Consider the following 19,273-nt stretch of genomic DNA (forward strand, 5'->3'; position numbering starts at 1 on the left):
AGGCCAAGTTCCTGCCAGGAACTGATTCGGCTTTGTGCTTTTCCAGGGAGACTCTGTTCTCAGGCTCCATGTGGGCAGTACCTGAACTGCAGGCTCCTCCCCTCACCTAACAAGTGCAAGACTGCAGACTCAAGATCCCAGTTCTCACAGATTTAAATAAGCAGAAAACCACCAAGAATATCTTGCTTATTGTGTGTTCAGTTGGATGACTAGAAACCAAAAATCTTACGAAGAGTTTCTGATCCTCCCTTTTTATCCATATCTAGGATTAGTTTCTTCTAAATCACGATTGCTATTCTGCAGTGGTTTAGTGGAAAGAGCTTGGGGATTAAAATAAAAGGTTTGATTCTAGTCCTGAACACTTACTATGAGGGCAAGTCAATCAAGCTCATGGAGCCTGCTTTCTCAGAATGGGATAACCTATTTCACAGAGTTGATATGAGGGTCAAAGAACAGCTGTTTGCTACTGACAAGCTTCTCAGTTGGTCACATCCTCTTTTTTCAGGTTCCCATAGCATTATGTACTTTCCAGTGTGTAACTCTCAACACAACTGCAACTACTTGTTCAATTACTCTTCTGGACTAGACTAGAAGCTTTTTGAACAAGGAAGACACTGTGCTTGCCTGATTCACTACTGTATTGCCGGGTCATAAGAGGTGCTAAATAAAGATGTGTTTGTACTATTATAAGACTGATGTTGCTAAAATGATCATTGTGATGTTATGTCACATATTTAACATCATATTGTGGTATCAAAATAAACTCATTCGTAGGAAGAACTAAAGATTTTAAGTCAAAGGAAATAATGAATGATTGAAAATTAACATTCTGAAGAAAACAGGGATTTTTACCACTACTCCTACCAAAAAAATAATTACTCTCTTAAAAGATCCAGATTTGCCATCCAGATACTTCTAAAAGAAGAAAATAAAGCAGTCTTAAGAAGAATGCCTTTTTCCTTAGGTTGTCAGCTTGACACATTCAGGACAGAAGCTCTCCTTCAGTGCTTAACATTTTGATTCATAGACTGAGGTCTCAGAAGATAAAAAAATGGAAACATGTCATCTAAATGTCAGCACTGATTTTATGATATTCTAGAAGGAAGCAAACAGGAACACATGAAAGCTTAGGTGTCCTGTCTGAGATTTCAGTGCACGGTGTCTTGGAAGTACCTGAGTAGAGTGTGTATGGCATCTTGGAAGGATGAGAAATTAGAGTAATGATCATTCATCTTGGTAAAAAGCCCTTAGCTTCTATATCATTCACGGTTCTCCAGAGAGCAAAACAATGGGAAATATATCCATATCTATATATGTATATAAAATGAGGAATTAGCTCATGTGATTATGGAGGCTGAGAAATTTCACGATCTGCCATCTACAAGCTAGACTAGACTATAAGCTCCTTTAACAAGGTAGACTAGGAAAGCTGGTGGTCTACTTCCAGTATGAGCCCAAAGGCCTGAGAACTAGAGGAGCCAACAGTGTAACCCCAGTCTGAGTGCAGTAGATGATCAGATGAGATGTCCCAGCTCCAGCAGTGAGACAGAAAAGAAAGACAAATTCCTTCTTTCTGCTCCTTATTCTATTCAGACCCTCAATAGGTTAAATGATGCCCACTCTCATTGGAGAAGACCATCAACTTTAGGGAGTAAGTGCTAATCTCCTCCAGAAACACCCCCACAAACACACCCAGAAATAATGTTGAACTAGGTATCTGGGTACCTCTGATCCAGTCAAGGTGATACATTAAATTAACAATCATAGCTTCCATGGTAATAGCTACAGAGCTCTATGATCATCTTTCACGGTAGCTTTATTTTACAGCGATTTTCACACGTCTATTTAACTCATCATGTTTCCCTTAAACCTGTTCTTCCCTCACTTATTCTTTTTCCTAGCAAATGATACCACCTGGCTATCCAAGCCAGAAAGTGGGGAGTTCACTCAGGCCTCACCATTCCTTTCTATCACACCTCTCTATGCACTGGGCTATCCAATCCTTTGAATCATGAATATTTCTTGCATCCATCTCCTTCTTTATGTTTCTACCAGGTATACCACAGGCCTCTCTCTGTCTGAATGAGACACTTAAAATTGTTGAATAAATATTTTCTTCTTCCCTCCTGACCTCCATTAGATTTCAGGCTTCTTGAGGGTGAGCAATGTTTTTTTCATTTTGTATGTGTATGTGCATATGTGTTTTGGTGTTCATGTGTGCACATGTGCATGCATGTACATGTAGGGGCTCACATAGCACCCCAAAGAGTGCAAGGCAACTCATAAGCCTCACGTGGATATTCATTTAATTAAGTACTAAAATGTCTAAGTGGAAATATTACCAAGCTAGTTTTTCAGTGCTCAGTTTGGAATTCTGAAGTCAAAACCGATGTACAAGGTATATTTCTAGGGGAACCAAGAAGTACTGAGGCATCTCCTTATGACTTGCCTTGGTGCCAGGTCTTTAGCTTAGTATAGTCACTTTGTTGAATGAAGGCATTGGGTTTCCAGAAGATTCCTGTTAAAAAGGAGCAGTATAGGGAAGAGGCTACACTTTTGGGTTCTGTAGTCAATAGACTGTGTTCAAATTTCAGCTCTATCACTTTTAGCTATGAAATTATCTATACATTTGTACTCTTCAGTGTCTTCATCTATAACATTGTAATGAAATATTAATACCCATGCATAAGAATGTTTTACATATTAAATAGTATAATATATATAGAGTGTTTAATAGAGTGGTCCATTTCCTCCATAGGAAGAGGGATGAGCTATGTGATAGTGGTGAGTCTGGCTTGCAGTGGGCCATGGTTTCCAGAGGTGGGGTTGCTACACTGAAATGTAGGCAACCTAAATCTCCATCTTCTGTCTGTCTGTCTCTGTCTCCTGCCTCCTACCTGCATCCCTTAAAATTGAATATCCTTTCTTCCTTAGCTTCTTGCTACCAAGTGATAGTCTTAGGTCAGGGCCTGACCCCTGATACAGGGAAGGCAGCCTTCTTGAGTTTATCCAGGAGTTAACTGGAGACAGATTGAATAAGGATGGGACCAAGCTCTTCCATTTCTCCAGTGCAATTTTACAAGCAGAAATGTGATATTATATCTTGATTTTTACTTGTTTCTTGGCTGAAACTGAAAGGAGGGATAAGTGAGTGGCTGATATCATTTGATTTTTATAAATGTTAATATTATTGTTGTTGATAAGATGGTTATTAAGCCTGCACAAGTAAGACAGCACATGTAGCCATTAATGTGAGTGTATTCAGGCAACAAAAACCAGAAACTGCTGATAGAACTAATTATGGAGGAAAAGCTTAAGCAGACGGCGCATCGGTTGGGAGGGGTGTCTGTGAGCAAACCAAAATAAAACCAAGTAAGGAAACCCAGAAGACAAAGTTAATGTGCTGTAATGACCTTACTAAGGCCTGAAGTTCCTCCTGAGACCTTGAAAAATAAATAACAAACAGAAACAAGTATTCCCAATCAGTTCAGTGATGCAAACATTAATTATTCCTTAGACTGCCAAGTTTGACATACAAAGGACCAATGGGATATATTGCTGATGAAGGACATCCAACCACTTTGGAAAACAGTTTTAAATTCAACTGTCCAGATGAGCATAAGCATAACCCATAACCCAGGAACTGGGTATAAGAGAAACACTCATTTATAAGCACTGAGATAATAGCAAGTAATTGGAAATAACACAAACATCCACTGCTGGGAGAACAGGCAAATTGTGACGTCCATATGAAACAATACTATACAACAGGAAAAAATGCAAATTTTTGTGACGTCCATGAGACAATACCATACAACAGGAAAAAATGAATGAAGTTCAGTGGCATGAAACAAAACAGACAAATATTTGACATATAACGTTGGGGGGGAAAGCAAGCCACAGAAGGTTATGTACAGTCGTAACTATGGAGAGTCACTATAACACTATGTATGATATCACTCTTTATTAAGCTCAACAAGAAGCACAGCTAAAAAGTAGATGTGGCTTAAGGGTGTGAATATAGATGGTAAAATCTTTGATAAATACAAAACTCACTCCAGTGGACCTTTGTGAGTGTGGGGAGGCAGATAAGGGGGCACATAAGTATTACTAATATTTTATACATTCATTTGTGTGTTTGGTTCCTGGGTATTTAATTTATTATTATGTTTTAAATATGGATATATATATATATATATATGTATATTACTTTTTCATATATGTCAAATATTACATAGTAAAAAGAAAAACTTTTAAAGCTATATCATGTTTTTTTGGGTATAAAATGTTACCTCTCTTGTCTGAACAGTTCTAGGCAATAATAAATAGATTGGCTTATAAATATTTATATTTACGTTTAAAAATAATTTCTGGTTCCTTTGCTTAGATGGGGGAAAGGGCATTGTCTATAGAGTCCATAAAAATACAGTGATCATTCCTTATCATAAAGCACATTCACTAGTTAAACATCTTTATTTTACACTCTCCGAGAAAATGATTGGTCAGGCCACTCACAGTGTGTCACTCTGGGAATCCCTGGCTGAGGACGGAGGACTGCCTGAGCTCAGCAGCTTGAGACCAGCCTGGAACATAAGGAGACTAAGACCTTGTCTCTACTAAAAAGAAAGGAAAAAAAAATTAGCAGAACATGGTGGCATGCACCTGTAGTCCCAGATACTCGGAAGGGTGAGGTGTGAGGATCAACTGAGCCCAGGAGTTGGAGGCTGTGGTGAGCTGTGATTGTGATATTCACTCCAGCCTGGGCAACAGAGTGAGAGCCGGTCTCAATAAATAAATGAAATGAAATGAAAATGAAAATGATTGGTCTCAGTAGAATCTATGAATGGACTAGAAAAGATGCTGAGTGATTTTAGGTTCTAGAGCACTATACACATTATATATATCAGAAAAATCCATTATGAGGGAGGGTGTTGGGAGGTATTGGTCAAAGGGTAGAAAATTTCAGTTAGACAGGAGGAATAAGTTCAAGACATCTATTGTATAACATGGTGACTGTAGTTAATAACAATGTATTGTATTTCAAAAATTGCTAAGAGAATAGATTTTGAAGTGTTCTCACTGCAAAAAAAAATGGTATGTGAGGTAATACATATGCTAACAGCTTCATTGAGCCATTTCATAAGGTACACATATTTCAAAACATCATGTACACAATAAGTATATAATATTGTTGTCACTCAATAAAAATAAATAAAAAAGATTAAATAAATTATAAAAACAAAATTAAAAAAATTAAATCAGAGATTTTTACAAAGAATAAACCATCATAATACAATTCCATGTTATATGTCTTTGGCTTCTAATTTCTAAAAAAAAAAAAAAAAAAAAAAAGTGAATTCAGTAGGGTTGGAAAAATATTTATTTACTTAGCCTGATCCCTCTTCTCTAAGCCCCTTCCCCTCAAAACACTGAATGCTTACAGATCTTTGAAGGAAAAATAGCATGAGCTTTATGACAAAATTCAATATTGCAAACCTAATCAATGACAGTTTGCTTCTCTAATGGATTTTGTGTGCAATCATCCAGAAGAGAGAAAGGCTGGGAGGTCTGTTGAAGCTTATCTGTTAGAACAAGGCTGAATTACATAAAATCATCTTAGAGGCTACATTTACTTCAGTAAGTGTCTTCATAAGGAAAAAAAATACTTTACATTTTTCAATTCAATGAGACTTGAACCAATGAGGAAATTAATATGCAGGATGTTCAAATAAGTTAGGATGATAAAATTAAATTCATTTTAAATTAAGATAATCCATGTCCACTTTTAAATTATATTGTTTATTTCTTCTAATCATCTTGTTTACTCCTTCTTTGCCTTTTTTATTATCTTACTATCTGTGGACTTTTCATTTTAGTTTCACACTTGACCAGAGAGCAGGAGAGCTGAACAAAGCTGTTGATATGTAAATAGCAGCTTTGAAGATGGAAGCACCAGATTGTTCCTAAACAGAAGAAAAATTGCAGCTACTTTATTTGAGTGAGTAGAAAAAAAGGTGTCAACATATAATTTCAATTTCTCTCTAAAATAATGTGTGACACCTGGGTTTGAACTTTATACTAAGTATGACAATATCATGGTAGGTTGACAATTATCTTGTTCATTTCCTTTGCTTTTAGAAATAATCACAATATTCTTTCAGAAATATATTTTCTTACTATAGTTTCAGATTTTGGATTTGCAAAGTCAAAGGGTTTTATTGATATAGAACCTACAGAATCTCTAGTTCAGGAAATAAATTAGGTTCTTTGTTTCTTTACTTCTCTAATACACTTGCTTTCACTTTATGGACTTGCCTCAAATTCTTTCTTGTGTAAGATCCAAGACTCTCTTGGGGTCTGATTGGGACCCCTTTCTGGTAACACTTTGAGATTTGAGACCTTGCTGACATGGAAGGTCTGACCCTGGCGGAACTGCCCCTCTCAGAGAGAGCACACAGCTTGGCTTGGAGTTTGCCTTTCATGTGCTAACCAACCAGTCAGAGCCCATACCCCTAACCACCTCCTCTATGAAACTCAAGCTCTTAAAATCTGGGCCACTCACTGTCCATCTCCGCTAATCACCACAGGGCCAGACACCATGCAAATGGACAGCTCCTCTGTCCCAGAGCCTGCTGAAAGTATTCAAACTAGCCAGTACAAAACCTGTTTGCCCTGCCTTGTCCTTTCCTTTGGCAGAAACCACAACAATGGCTCCAGCCCCTTTTTATTCCCTCTCCCTCTGCTTTCTGACAGCCCCTGGGGCTTCCCTATGTGGTGCTGAAATGTGTGTCACGTCTCCTGTTTCTAGGGATCTGTGAGTATAAAAAATTTCTTTCATGACACTGATTTCCTTGTTGGTGTGTCTTTCTACCCCTCAATAAACAAATCCCAGGTACCCTTTTAAAACACCCCACTAAACTCATTAAGATGACATCAGATTTCCTCAGGAATTGCGATCAGAAAAATCTTCACTCAGAATGAACTGGAATAGTGAGGAAGGGTATTAAACTAAAGCGCCAAGACAATAAAATTTAGTTAGAAGAAAATCTAGTTTTTTGGATGGTTGGTCTATGCACTGCTTGGAAACATTTGGGTGATTCAATTTCATGGCTCTCCATCTGAAATTAGCCATCATGTGGCCATCATCTCCCATAGAGTTCTTCAGGTCAGTACAGGCCCAGCATCACAGAAAGATATATTGCTGCCGTTCAAAGAGCAATGCAATCATTTTGAGGCTGTACCTTACAGCTGTCACACATGTTGGGAAGCAGAGAAGGCAGAATTTCTGTGCATTGCTCAAGGTCGTCTGGAAAACCAGTAGTTGAGGCCACGTCTCCCAGACCATTAGACAGTCAGACATGAAATTCTCTGCATGATATTTCCGTTGCATCACCCAGGCTTGTTTTATGTTTGTTTGTTGGTGTCTTTTCTTTAGTAGACAAAGAAAATTTTAAATAGTTGTCAGCAGCCTCTGGTTCTAAATGTTTAAGGACATTAAGGTTCTATTTATGACCACTCTCAATTGGACAAAAGGACACGCAACAGTTGCCTTTCTCTCACCACTTTTCATAATATTGATGTCATCTGCTCAGTGTAACATTTGCCAGGCATAGACAAATATCCAACATGCACTTGGTAGAGGAGAGAGGTAGAGTCATGATGCTTGTCAGCTAGGGAAGAAGCACACAGAAATGCTGCTTGGGAAAGGGGTGCGTAATGCTTATGATGAATAACACAAATCTGTAGTACTTTATAATGATGACTGAAATCCCACAGCTCTAGCCTGCCAAGAAATTCAAGCAACCAGTATTGCTTCTGCAATACTCAAGCAACCTAAACTGTACTCAGGATTAGTACACATAATAGATAATTGATTATAAATCTGATTTGAGAGTTTTAGTATGCAAGCAAAAATTTGACTGACTTTTGTCCTTAGTTCTTGGGAGGTAGCTTCTAAACCCTTGAAATTTTCAGAGTGATAAGAGTATCTGTTATTCATGGTGGGCCCCTGGGCTCCTGCCCGATAGTTTATACAAATGAAGTAACTCAGGATGGGTGCTGGCTATGCCAGAAAGACCAATCATGAGATCAAAGGGTGGGAGCCCCAAGCCAGGTGATATCAACTCCACCCCTGGGGAGGGCAGCAGTGGCTGGAGATCGAGATCAACCTTCTGATCTCTTATTCAATCAGTCTTGCTGGTTTAATAATACCCCAGTAAAATCTCTGGACACGGAAGGTCAGTTGAGTGTTCATGGTTGGCAAATCTCTGCATACTGTCACACATCAATGTGCTGAAAGGGGAATGCATCCCTAAGAATGATGAAAGTTTCATGGTTGAAATCACCCCAGATATTGTCCTCTGTGTGTATCTTCTAATTTGTATTTTTTGCAATAAAACTATAATCATAAACACAGTACTTCCAGTGAGTTCTTTCTAGTCAATTATCAAACCTGAGAGGGTAGCGGGAATGCCTGAATTTGTGGCCAGTTGGTTAGGAGTAAAGATGGCTCTGGGACTCTGAAATTGTGGCTGGTGTCTGAAATGAGGACAGTCTTATGGAGGACTGTGCCCTCAACCTATAGGTAACTAGGAGCATGTATGCCCTAAACATATGCATGTTCATTTTCTCTTACATTCCTTTTCTCCTAACACTGCACATATTTTTAGGATAAAAACTCCTTATTGCAGATTTATTTTATTAATGCAGCTTTTCTACTTGCTAGGTTTCTTTCCCAAGATGGAGTGGGTAGTTGGCACCATGTCTCTCTGGATCAGGGAGGTGGAGGGATCCCAACATGCATATTTAATTCAGAAGGTGAAAGAGAGAGCTGCGGTAGCAGTGTGCTGGGTTCTTTCTGCCTGTGTCCTAAGTCTCTTTAGACCCTGTCAACCTGGACCATGCAGCTCAGTGAAGCTGGCAGTAGCCGCAGCAGTGGAAGGACAAGACACACAGGATGCAGTGGGGTAGCCTACAAGTCCATCGCAAAGAGAAATAAATTTCAAACAACTTTCCTGGCCACAGGTCCTCAGGATCTGGCTTATCTCTATGGTTTTTATTCCTGTCACTGTGCATTAGGCTCCAGCCACATCAGCCTTTTTACTACTGCTCAGCTGCTCTCAGTATGTTCTTGCTTCAGGTCTTGGCACTTGTGTTTTCTCTCTGGGATGCTCAGCCCTAAGCAATTCACATGGTAGCTCCTTCTCAGCCTGGACAGTTTAGCTCCAATATTACTTCCTTCCAGAGGTAACCAGAGGGAATGAAAAGACTCCCCACCTTTCCTCTACCTAGCCCCATCCTGGAGCTATTTCCTAGCCATTTCCTTGGCTTATTTCTTTAAAGGGCTTACCGCTATAGATAATATATTTTTCCTATATTTTGTTACAAATATATTTCCTGTCTCTACCTCTCCCACACACATAACCCTAACGTGAGCACAGTAATGACAGGGTCTTTACACCTGCCTTGTTTACACTGTGTCCTTGGCCCATGGAATAGTAACTGGCAGTTATTACTGGATGAATGGTAGAATAAAAAGCATTCACCAAGTACTGCTCACTGTAGGTGGTATGAGGCTTTTAGGAAATGCACAATACTCATTTCTTCTCTTAAGGAATGGTGGAAACTGAGTCTCATATACATACGAAAGACAGAACTGCAGTCATTTATGTGGCTCCTTCTGCTCTCTCCTAGGTCCTATTCAAGGTCCTGCACTTGGTCTTCTCTGATTCCTAGCTTAATGGATCTATCCTCTCCCATATTTCAAACAGTATCCCTAAATCACTTCCAACAGCCTCAACAAAATAGATAAAAGGCCTGTTTCTTTCCTTATATTATTTTTAAAAGTTAATATTGTCTTTCTGGAAGCATAAAATAGATCCCCCCCCACAAAAAAAATAAAAAGAAGAATACAAAATCTGATAAAGAAATTGGTGAAAATGTATAGAAAAATAAGATTTACGGCTCTCAAATTCACTAAAACTGCATTATGAAATGTAAGGCCATTTTAACTACAGGAAAAAGACTTATGGAGCAATTATTTTCTCATATTTTTCTATGGGCAAAGTTTTAGTAGGATTTTATCTAATGAGATTGATATATTTTAAAGTATAGTTGAATCTGTATAACAATATGTGAAACTTACAGGAAATGTGATAGTATATATACAACATGTCATAATTTCACTGTCGTGTTAAAGACAGAAAAAAATACCATTGGTTGGTTGCCTGTCTCAGAAGAAAAAATACTGAAAGCAAATAATTTAAATGAGTTACAATTTTCCAATTTGGAATCAAATAAAAATGCCATAGGCTCAGTGCCAAGGATTATTCTTGCATTGGAATTTGTTCAACACCCTAAATTTAACCAGCTGCAATCCCTTTTTAAGTGCCATCCAATACAATCTTTTGAAATAAAAAATGTACTTTTAAAGGGAAATTGGCATTCTGCTTGAATATTTATTCTCCAGATAAACACATGCAGTCTTTTGTAACACACTCAACATATACTAGGGAAGGTACAGGTCACAGTTAGAGATGACACACAAAAGTAGTCATGTGTTTTCTCTCTGGGCCATAACTGCCTAGAATATTGCCACATTTATAACTCATGTATGGAAAGGCAACTTTAGTGTCTAATATTTCATAAGGAATTGTCTTAGTGTTTGTTAAAGTCATAATATACTACAGCTAGAAAAGATCTTTTGGAATGTTTAGCTGAAATTCAAGGTCCTCATTTTACATATGAACAGAGGCCTTCATTCTAACACCAGTAAGTGACAGATCCATGTTCTCACCTGGAGCCCATATCCCCCCCCCATTGTTTTATTTATGGATGTAGATTGTACTTCATTAAACATAAAATGTGACTAAGAGTTGTCATCTGCCTGAAAGGTGCTCATGGCTGAATGAGACATAGGCCGTGCCACGTTTCTAGTTCTGGAAACATATGGACAGAGCTAGTACAGATTCCACCCCAACCCCAGTGACATTTATACATGCTGTTAAAGTATAGCCATCATTTTTTAAAAAAATACAGAGCCAAGTCTGAAAGAAGAGTTTATCGTCAGACGTCATGGGTAAAGTCATAGGCTTACTGCAGAATCCCATGCATTGGCTCTGACCCTGTCTGCCACAGGTGGGATAAGAATGCTGCGGAAAGCCGGAACCCTGCAGAAAATGCTCCTTCCACACACAGGATGGCAGGAAATGTTGTTTCTAAACAAGTACCTAAGGGGATGGGGATATTGATTTCCACATCATTTGTGGTGTGGAAAGTTAGAGGCCACATGGATGCCCATCACTGACATGAGGGATCAGCCAGCCAGAGAGGCAGCAGGCCAGCGTATTCTGCCTGTGGATCCCAAATGTGGTGAAGTGGGAGGTGTCTCCAGTGATAAATAGAAATCCCAAGGCTGCACCAGCCACGGGTGTAAAGTCTTAATTTATACCGCGCTTATGGTGTTAGGAATCCTAAGCTAAGGCAACCCCTACCTAGCTAAACTGTTTCTCAAGTGAGAAACCAATATTATAAACATGTTCAAAAAAAGACTACATGAATTTTTATAGACCTGTGCTGAATTACTAAAGAACGTACTTCAAAAAAGGAAAACCTGTACTCGGAAAGAAAGAATGAAATTCAAAGATCAATGGTAAACAAACAGTTTTTTACTGTGGCAACATCTAAAGAAGGCTTAATTGAAATCATTGTAACAATACAACGTAAAAATAGGATAGCAAAAATATTCATGATTTGAAATATAAGCACATGTTGGTGCTTATATGATAGATATTTAGCCTAGTTCCATATTTTTGCAACTGTAAATTGTTCTGCTATAAACATGCATGTGCAAGTGTCTTTTTCATACAGTGACCTCTTTTCCTCTGGGTATAGATACCCAGTAGTGGGATTGCTGGATCAAATGGTAGCTCTGCTTTAGTTCTTTAAGGAATCTCCATACTGTTTTCCATAGTGGTTGTACTAATTTACATACCCAGCAGCAGTGTAGAAGTGTTCCTTTTCCCCACATCCATGCCAACATCTATTATTTTTTGATTTTTAAATTATGGCCATTTTTCAGGAGTAAGGTAATATGGCATTGTAGTTTAATACTACTCAGCCATAAAAAGGAACAAAATAATGGCACTTGCAGCAACCTGGATGGAGTTGGAGACCATTATTCTAATTGAAGTAACTCAGGAATGGAAAACCAAACATTGTATTTTCTCACTCACAAGTGGGAGCTAAGATATGAGGCTGCAAAGGCATAAAATTGATAAAATGAACTTTGGGACTCTGGAGGTGAGGGATAAAAGATTGCGCATTGGGTGCAGTGTACACTGTCCAGGTGGTTAGTGCACCAAAGTCTTAGAAATCACACCTAAAGAACTTATCCATTCAACCAAACACTACCTGTTCCCCCAAATCTGTTGAAATAATAATAATAATATGGATAAGATAATAAAGATAATACACTAATTCTACCTGGGGGAGTAAAGAAAGAGTTGATTTTGAATTGAGTATCAAAGGACGAGTAAGAACTTAGCAGACAGCAGGGGGCAGAGGGAGGTTTTCAAAGGTAAAGCTCCTAAGTACAAAGATACATAGAAAATTCTAGAAACTGCAGATAGCTCACAAGCCAGGTGTTCATGGGCAAGTGGCGGAATACAAGGCTAGAAGGCAGGCCCCAAATCTGGTCTTTTTCCTTTCAAATCAATGTCATCAGAATCACCTTCTATGAAATGTCAGATTATAATAAAAAAGGGAGATATAGAAAACACATGAAATTAAAACATAATGTCTAGAAAGAGAGAAAACTCTTCCCATTTTACTAACCAACAGTATTTCAGTATTTCAGTTCACAATTAGAAAATGGATCTGAAAAGTGAACATGTCTTGAGAACAGAGAAATACAGATCACAAACAGTGAGGGATCTAAGACATCAATTAAAGTACTCAGAGTTATAATATGCAGCATGCAAAAACCCATGGAACAATGTAGAATTTATTTTTTCTCTTGCTGGAAATACTACCTCTCAATATTAGTTAAGTCATATAAATTCCAAAATGCTTGATTGTAGTTGGAAGAATTGACAAATATAAGATATTGTGAGAATAAAGGTCAGTATTTAGGATTTAAAGATAGGCTGAGGGATTTCTTTGGCTGTAATTCAGCCTGAAGCATTCAATGGAGAACTCAGGGCTGGAAGTACATTGTGAAGAAGGTCAAGCTTGTATTTCTCCATCTTAGCCTTTTCCTGCTCTGCTCCTTCCTTTTCATAGCCATTTGTTCATGGACCTCTCATATTTTCCCCATGAGAACTTGCTCTTTGGGAAGGGTTTTATAAGCCTATTCATATGAGATATGAATGACTACTATGGTTTACTAAGGTATCTTCCTCTACCATATTCACTTTTTGTAGGGGGCAGTGGTCTCAATTTCTTATTGAAGAACTTGAAGTTTAGCCACTTATGCTGAGAGGTGAATCTTGATCTGAGGCATTCTAAGAGATTTAGTGTTCAACACATGGGTCCCTGGTTATATCTCCTAGCCATAAATCCTGCTCTGAATCTATGTTTCAGGAATGATTATCTCATTTTCTTGTTTTGAATCTGTTTCAGGAATGATTCCCTCATTATTTCTTCTGGGTCAATGTCAATAAAAATAGTACCTGTTTGATATGACACAATTTCAAATATCATACAAATATTTCGACTTGATCTGAATTTAACTACCATTGAATATTAGCCAGGCTCAAAAAATATCAATATCAAGCAAATTTAGAAAGAAGAAGATGCAACACATAAGTTCACAAGAAAGCATTTTTTTCTTAACATACATACTCTGAAACTCTCAGAAGAGTATTTACAAAATGTTATTCATTCCATCATTAAACTAGGCCCAAAGTATAGCTATGTAAAAGCAGCTGTACCGTTCCAGTCTATCAATCAGCAAATATTCACTGAATGTCTGTTTTGTGTACAGTATTGTACATTGCACAATTTGATGTGGTTTCTCTCTTACGTTTAGTTGGAAAGTTGGAATTCCCATCAAACAATCAGAAAAAAAACTTAAGGGGTGAACAATGTGTTACAGATAGAACTGATGATTGAGTATCTTTTCTATTTCTTCCAAAGTTCCCTTTTATCTACAGGACAAATCCTCTGCCATGATTTAGGGAATCCATTTTCTTGATCTCTATTTATTTTTCCAGCCTCATCTTCTAGCACATTCTTCTATAAACGCAAAGCCACAGCCCTACCAAACCATATGTAATTTTCCAGATTTATCATCTGTTTTTACACCTCCAGACCATTCCTTCTGCTTGAAATGTACTTCCACTCACTTTTGCTTAATTCCTACTCGTCCCTTTAAAAGTTTTCTCCTCTAAGAAGTTTTCTCTAATCCCTAAAAAGTTTTGTGTCCTCCAGTTTGTTTATATTGTATCTATGCCTTTAACATAGACCAGCAATTTCACAAAGTGTTGAAATAACTTCTCTTCTTGTCTAATTCCCCTGTTGCCATAGTTTTTAAAAAGTGAGTAAGGATCTGTATCTCATTTATATTTTTATCTCCAATGCCTAATGTGAAACCATGGTATGTAATAGGTGTTCAATAAATATGTATTAAATGAATCCCAGTTCGAGGGTGAGGGTCAGGAGGAGACAGATGGCAGGCAGATTTTCTTCCAGAGGGCTGAAAGATTTGACTATAAAAGAAGAAACTTTGAGTGAGAACATAGTAGGTCAGAGCAATTATGAGGTGATAGCTATGAAAACATACAGGATATAGGTGAGATAAATAGACACACTGAAACCCACAATATATCGTAAAGCCAGGGCCTGTCACTTATTACGTGAAAGGTAAATTCAAAAAGAAAGAAAAGAATCTTTTAATCCTAGTTAATGGTATAATTGGAATATGTAAATTAAAAAAAATACCTATTAAACTTGATGTCAAAATGAAAACCACATCCTATGTCAAAATGTTCCCAGATGCCCCAATTGAAGAAAAACTCTGGCTAGAAGATAGATGTCACTTAATATGATAAAACTCTTTTTAACTTAACTCTTGGTTAAGTGTGTTATTATCTTGCCAAGCATGCTCAAACTTGACCCTCCATGCCCTGGTACTGAGCTGCATTTTGCTAGAGCAACCAAGTTGCAGCAACCAATTAATCTTAATCACCACGTGCCAACTGTGTATAGTTACAGCAGGACAGCAAGGAATGGAGTAGAGATAACTTGCTTTTCTCCCAGGGATTGGCAGAGGGCATAGAGGGCTTTATGTGGTTCCCTACCGTAATGCATTGTTGTATCCAGTGACACATAGCCAGGGCTGGCTCTGAAGGATAGAGGTAAACACTGGAGAGAGCTGAGGAGGAGGAAACAAACTTGGGACTGGCAGTCACTATCTTAGAAGACAACTTAGACAACAGCCCTGTAAGCATCAGGAAACAATCTTAGAAGTCACTTTTGATAGAATGAGCACTGAAGCTAGGATTTGGTGATCAATTCCCAGAGGGATTTCCTGCCTAGAGTCAGAGCTCAGAGTGAGTTAAAGGACCCCAGCTGTTTCATATGGACACATCTGGGACTTTTGTACAGTGTGATGCTCGAGCAATTGGCTCTGCTTCAGAGGGTGCCCAGAGCTCCTTGCAAGAAGTTTACCACAAGTCTATGACTCTAAAAGAAGCCATCAAGTCTTCACTCATCATCCTCAAACAAGTAATGGAGGAGAAGCTGAATGCAACGAACATTGAGCTAGCCACAGTGCAGCCTGGCCAGAATTTCCACATGTTCACAAAGGAGGAACTTGAAGAGGTTATCAAGGACATTTAAGGAAGCCTGATCCTCAGAACTTCTCTGGGACAATTTCAGTTCTAATAATGTCCGTAAATTTTATTTCCAGCTCCTGTTCCTTGGAAAATTTCCATTGTATGTGCATTTTTTTAATGATGTCTGTACATAAAGGCAGTTCTGAAATAAAGAAAATTAAAAAAAAAATTTCTAATAAAAGCAAAAAGATATGTGTTTGTTGTTCAGGAATTTTAGATATTCATTCCCTCTAAAATGAAGGCTCTTAACCTTTCTTGAGGTATCATGGAGACTCTGAGAAGTTGGTAGACATTGTGGACCATCTTCCATGAGAAAATATGCAATTCTTACACATAACAGAGCATTGGCTACCCAAACCCTACCTCTCAGAGAGCCCTTCAAGTTGAGAACTCTATTGAAGAATCTCTGAAAACTGCATTTGTTTAGAGTATGTCAATTTGTGTAAAGGGGTATATTTTTATGTAAATAGTCTGAAAATTCTTGATTATACATGTATGGTGCAAGGCTGTAGTGGGTCTAAGGCCGTCATTTTTAAAATGAGGAAAATCCTGCAACTCATTGGGATATTTTTTAGTGGTACCTGATAGAGGTGTTTCTAAATTACAGTAAAAATGCCATCAAAACTAGGGAATCTGAAAAACAAATGTTAGGAGTTAAAGGCTCTGTAATGGTCAAGAACTGAGATTTGTGTATTCTTCTGAGAAGAAGAAATGCAGACTATTGTCTGTTTTTGAACCTAGAGCAGGACAGTCCTCCTCAACTGTTGTCCCAGTCTACCCCATTGTCATGTCCAACTACTAGTTAGTACTAATAAATTTTGTAATTTTCCCATCTTACTGCAAAGGACATGATTTGCTACTCAGTACCTCAATCATGATACCTTCCATGCTGTCATGAGGTTTGCAATTATAATCGTTGAAACTAAACATTGAATCTGGCTATGTACTAGAAAACATCACAGAAGAATCTACATTCGCTTTAAATACTACTATTGAGAACACTTATTTTCAACTAATTTGCATTAATGAACACTGCTAAGTAGGCATGTTTACAAGCTGTGAAGGTGTAACCTTGTCCCATAGTAACTCTGAATTGAAGCCAAGATTTTAATCAGAACAGGCTACTTATTTTGCCCATAAGGAACATTTATTGCTTAATATAGTTGGCAAAATACAGATACGATCAATCACAAATAATAGTCCTTATTTGGAAGCACATTGTTGTTTATTTAGTTCAGAAATTGTTTGCAAACTAAACTATAATCCAAGTTCACATTAAAAATCAGTTATAGATAGTCATTAGAGTCTTTCATAAAGCATATATTATTCTTAAATATCCTGAGAAAGAGTATTTTTTACTAATTGTAAATTTTCAGTAACCCTTGGTTTCTTGTACGCTAATCATACAAATAAAAACAAGCACAACAAAAAATAAAAATAAAAATAAACAATAGCAACTTCATTTTAATGCTGTACAACTATATAGCACAATTATGAATTGTTTAGGTTAACATGTAACATACATAAATGTAAATACAAGGGTAGAAAAATGTTTATCTATATATGTATATTTTTTCAAGGAGCATATCTTCCAAGCAATCACCAGTACATTTACCATAGCAGAAATAATACTAAATTTCTCTGCAGTGGAGGTCCCCTGCAGGAGAGTTCTCCCAAAGAAGTCTCTGACATCATTCCAAAATAACTAACCACATATTATGTTAGCTTGCCTAGGTTTTCACCATTATATTCACTTTTATTTCAAATTTCAGTTATAAACTCTAAGTTAATTTAGAATGCATTATCCTTGTATCTTGTTAGTTAGAGACTAAAGCAGGGGTGCTGAAAGAGTTGGCTGGAAGGTAGGGGATAATAGGAAATGCATCTGAAAACCAAACTCCTTTTTTGTTTGTTTCAAACATGGCGTCTTGTCAAAGAAATGTAAGGAAAATCCATGGTTGAGTAATGAATGAACATAACACTTGTCATGGATTCTTAAGAGGAGTTAATCATTTTAGGTTTTACCTAATGAAGCTTAGAAACTAATTACCTTGTTGAATTTTACTAATAACAACTCTTGAGATTAAACGAAGGTAGCAGACAAGTCCTCCAGTTCCCCATCATCAAACTAGAATAATATACTTCTGGTCTACAACCTCATATCCAAACATCTTGGGGCCAGATATATTTAAGAACTCATGCTTTTATTTATTTATTTATTTTTAATGACAGAGAGAGAATAGGTTGCATATATTTAATTTGCATAATATGTCCATCAGGTATTGTCACATTAAGTTGTATCATTATACAATAAGTAAAGGCTATTAGTAGCCTCACATCAGTTGAGGCCAAGTTTTGCTGTCAAGTGAGCTTTGGTGTAAAACTTGAGAAATATTTCAGTTTTCAGTGTTGTTGGAATTTTGGAATTACAGATTAAGAACTTATGGTCCCGCACAGAGGGATGAAAATTGTTTCCTCACCATACTCTCTAAGCAGGAGCAATGATCAAACAACTTGTTTATCACCTGTAGTTTGATTTACTGGAGAGCTATAATTTATATGAAAGTTAAAATTTGGCTCGCTCTGCCCAGTTTCTGTGATACATCTTAATGACATCTATTAACCACAATCTTATTGGCACCTGCACAAACTAAGAGACTAAGGGACTGGCAATCCATCTAGTAAATGCTGTGCATACTGTGTCTATTACATGCACATTCCTAGACAAACTGTGCCCTACTGCTCCCCAAAGACAGACCAGGATTCTTCTTCTTAATATACTTAGCAAACAAAATTAACTAGTCCAGTGTGTATCAATACCTGGAGAGAACATAAGGAACAGAAAGGCCAGCCTTGATGAAGTAGGAATGAGCTTCAGTGTCTGAATCTTTGTCAATCATACTCGATGACATTACTACACAGTGAAGTTTGAGAATCACTGATCTAGACAATACCTTGTTACATTATCACCTCGGCTGTTTTGCATGGGAGACCTTTACCCTAGCTGACGATCAAGGTTGATATACAGATTTTTTGTGAAAAATGGGAAATTTTTGCCTTTTTTTGGTAAGATACACAATGACTCTTCCGAGCAAAATAATATGTCTTTCTGGGAAATGATGTGATTCTAATCAAAGTACTTTTAAAAGCCTCAATACTTATCTATAGCAAAGCACAAGAAATAATCAAAAAAGTTACTTCCTGGTGACCAATTCTTATTTGCACAAATTGTGTTAAAAAACAGACTTCAGATAAATAGGGACCAACTTGAAGATGGCCGTTTAGGAACAGCTCAGGATTGCAGCTCCCAGTGAAAGCGCAGAGGGTGAGTGGACGCCGTGTTTTTATTGCCCACAGACTAGGAAATTCCCGGGCAGAGGTGCTCCACGGTCACAAGCGCGGCTGTTTCGGCCAGCGCGGCTGTGCCGGCCAGCGCC

At 37.7% G+C, this 19,273-nt stretch overlaps 1 long non-coding RNA gene across 1 annotated transcript in view; it reads right to left on the reverse strand.

Annotated features, from left to right (window-relative positions):
- Positions 1 to 2,181: 2,181 nt before the first annotated feature.
- The window catches only part of LOC119473574, a 26,134-nt gene continuing 9,042 nt past the window's right edge, over positions 2,182 to 19,273 (reverse strand). The window contains exons 2-3 of the long non-coding RNA XR_005202787.1: positions 4,516 to 4,583; positions 2,182 to 3,760 (exon numbers count right to left, since the gene is read on the reverse strand). This is a non-coding gene — a long non-coding RNA (uncharacterized LOC119473574). The remainder of the gene's footprint in view (positions 3,761 to 4,515; positions 4,584 to 19,273) is intronic.

The sequence above is a fragment of the Cebus imitator genome, unplaced genomic scaffold (genome assembly GCF_001604975.1).
Source record: "Cebus imitator isolate Cc_AM_T3 unplaced genomic scaffold, Cebus_imitator-1.0 Scaffold9, whole genome shotgun sequence".
In the NCBI taxonomy this organism is placed as follows: domain Eukaryota; kingdom Metazoa; phylum Chordata; class Mammalia; order Primates; family Cebidae; genus Cebus; species Cebus imitator.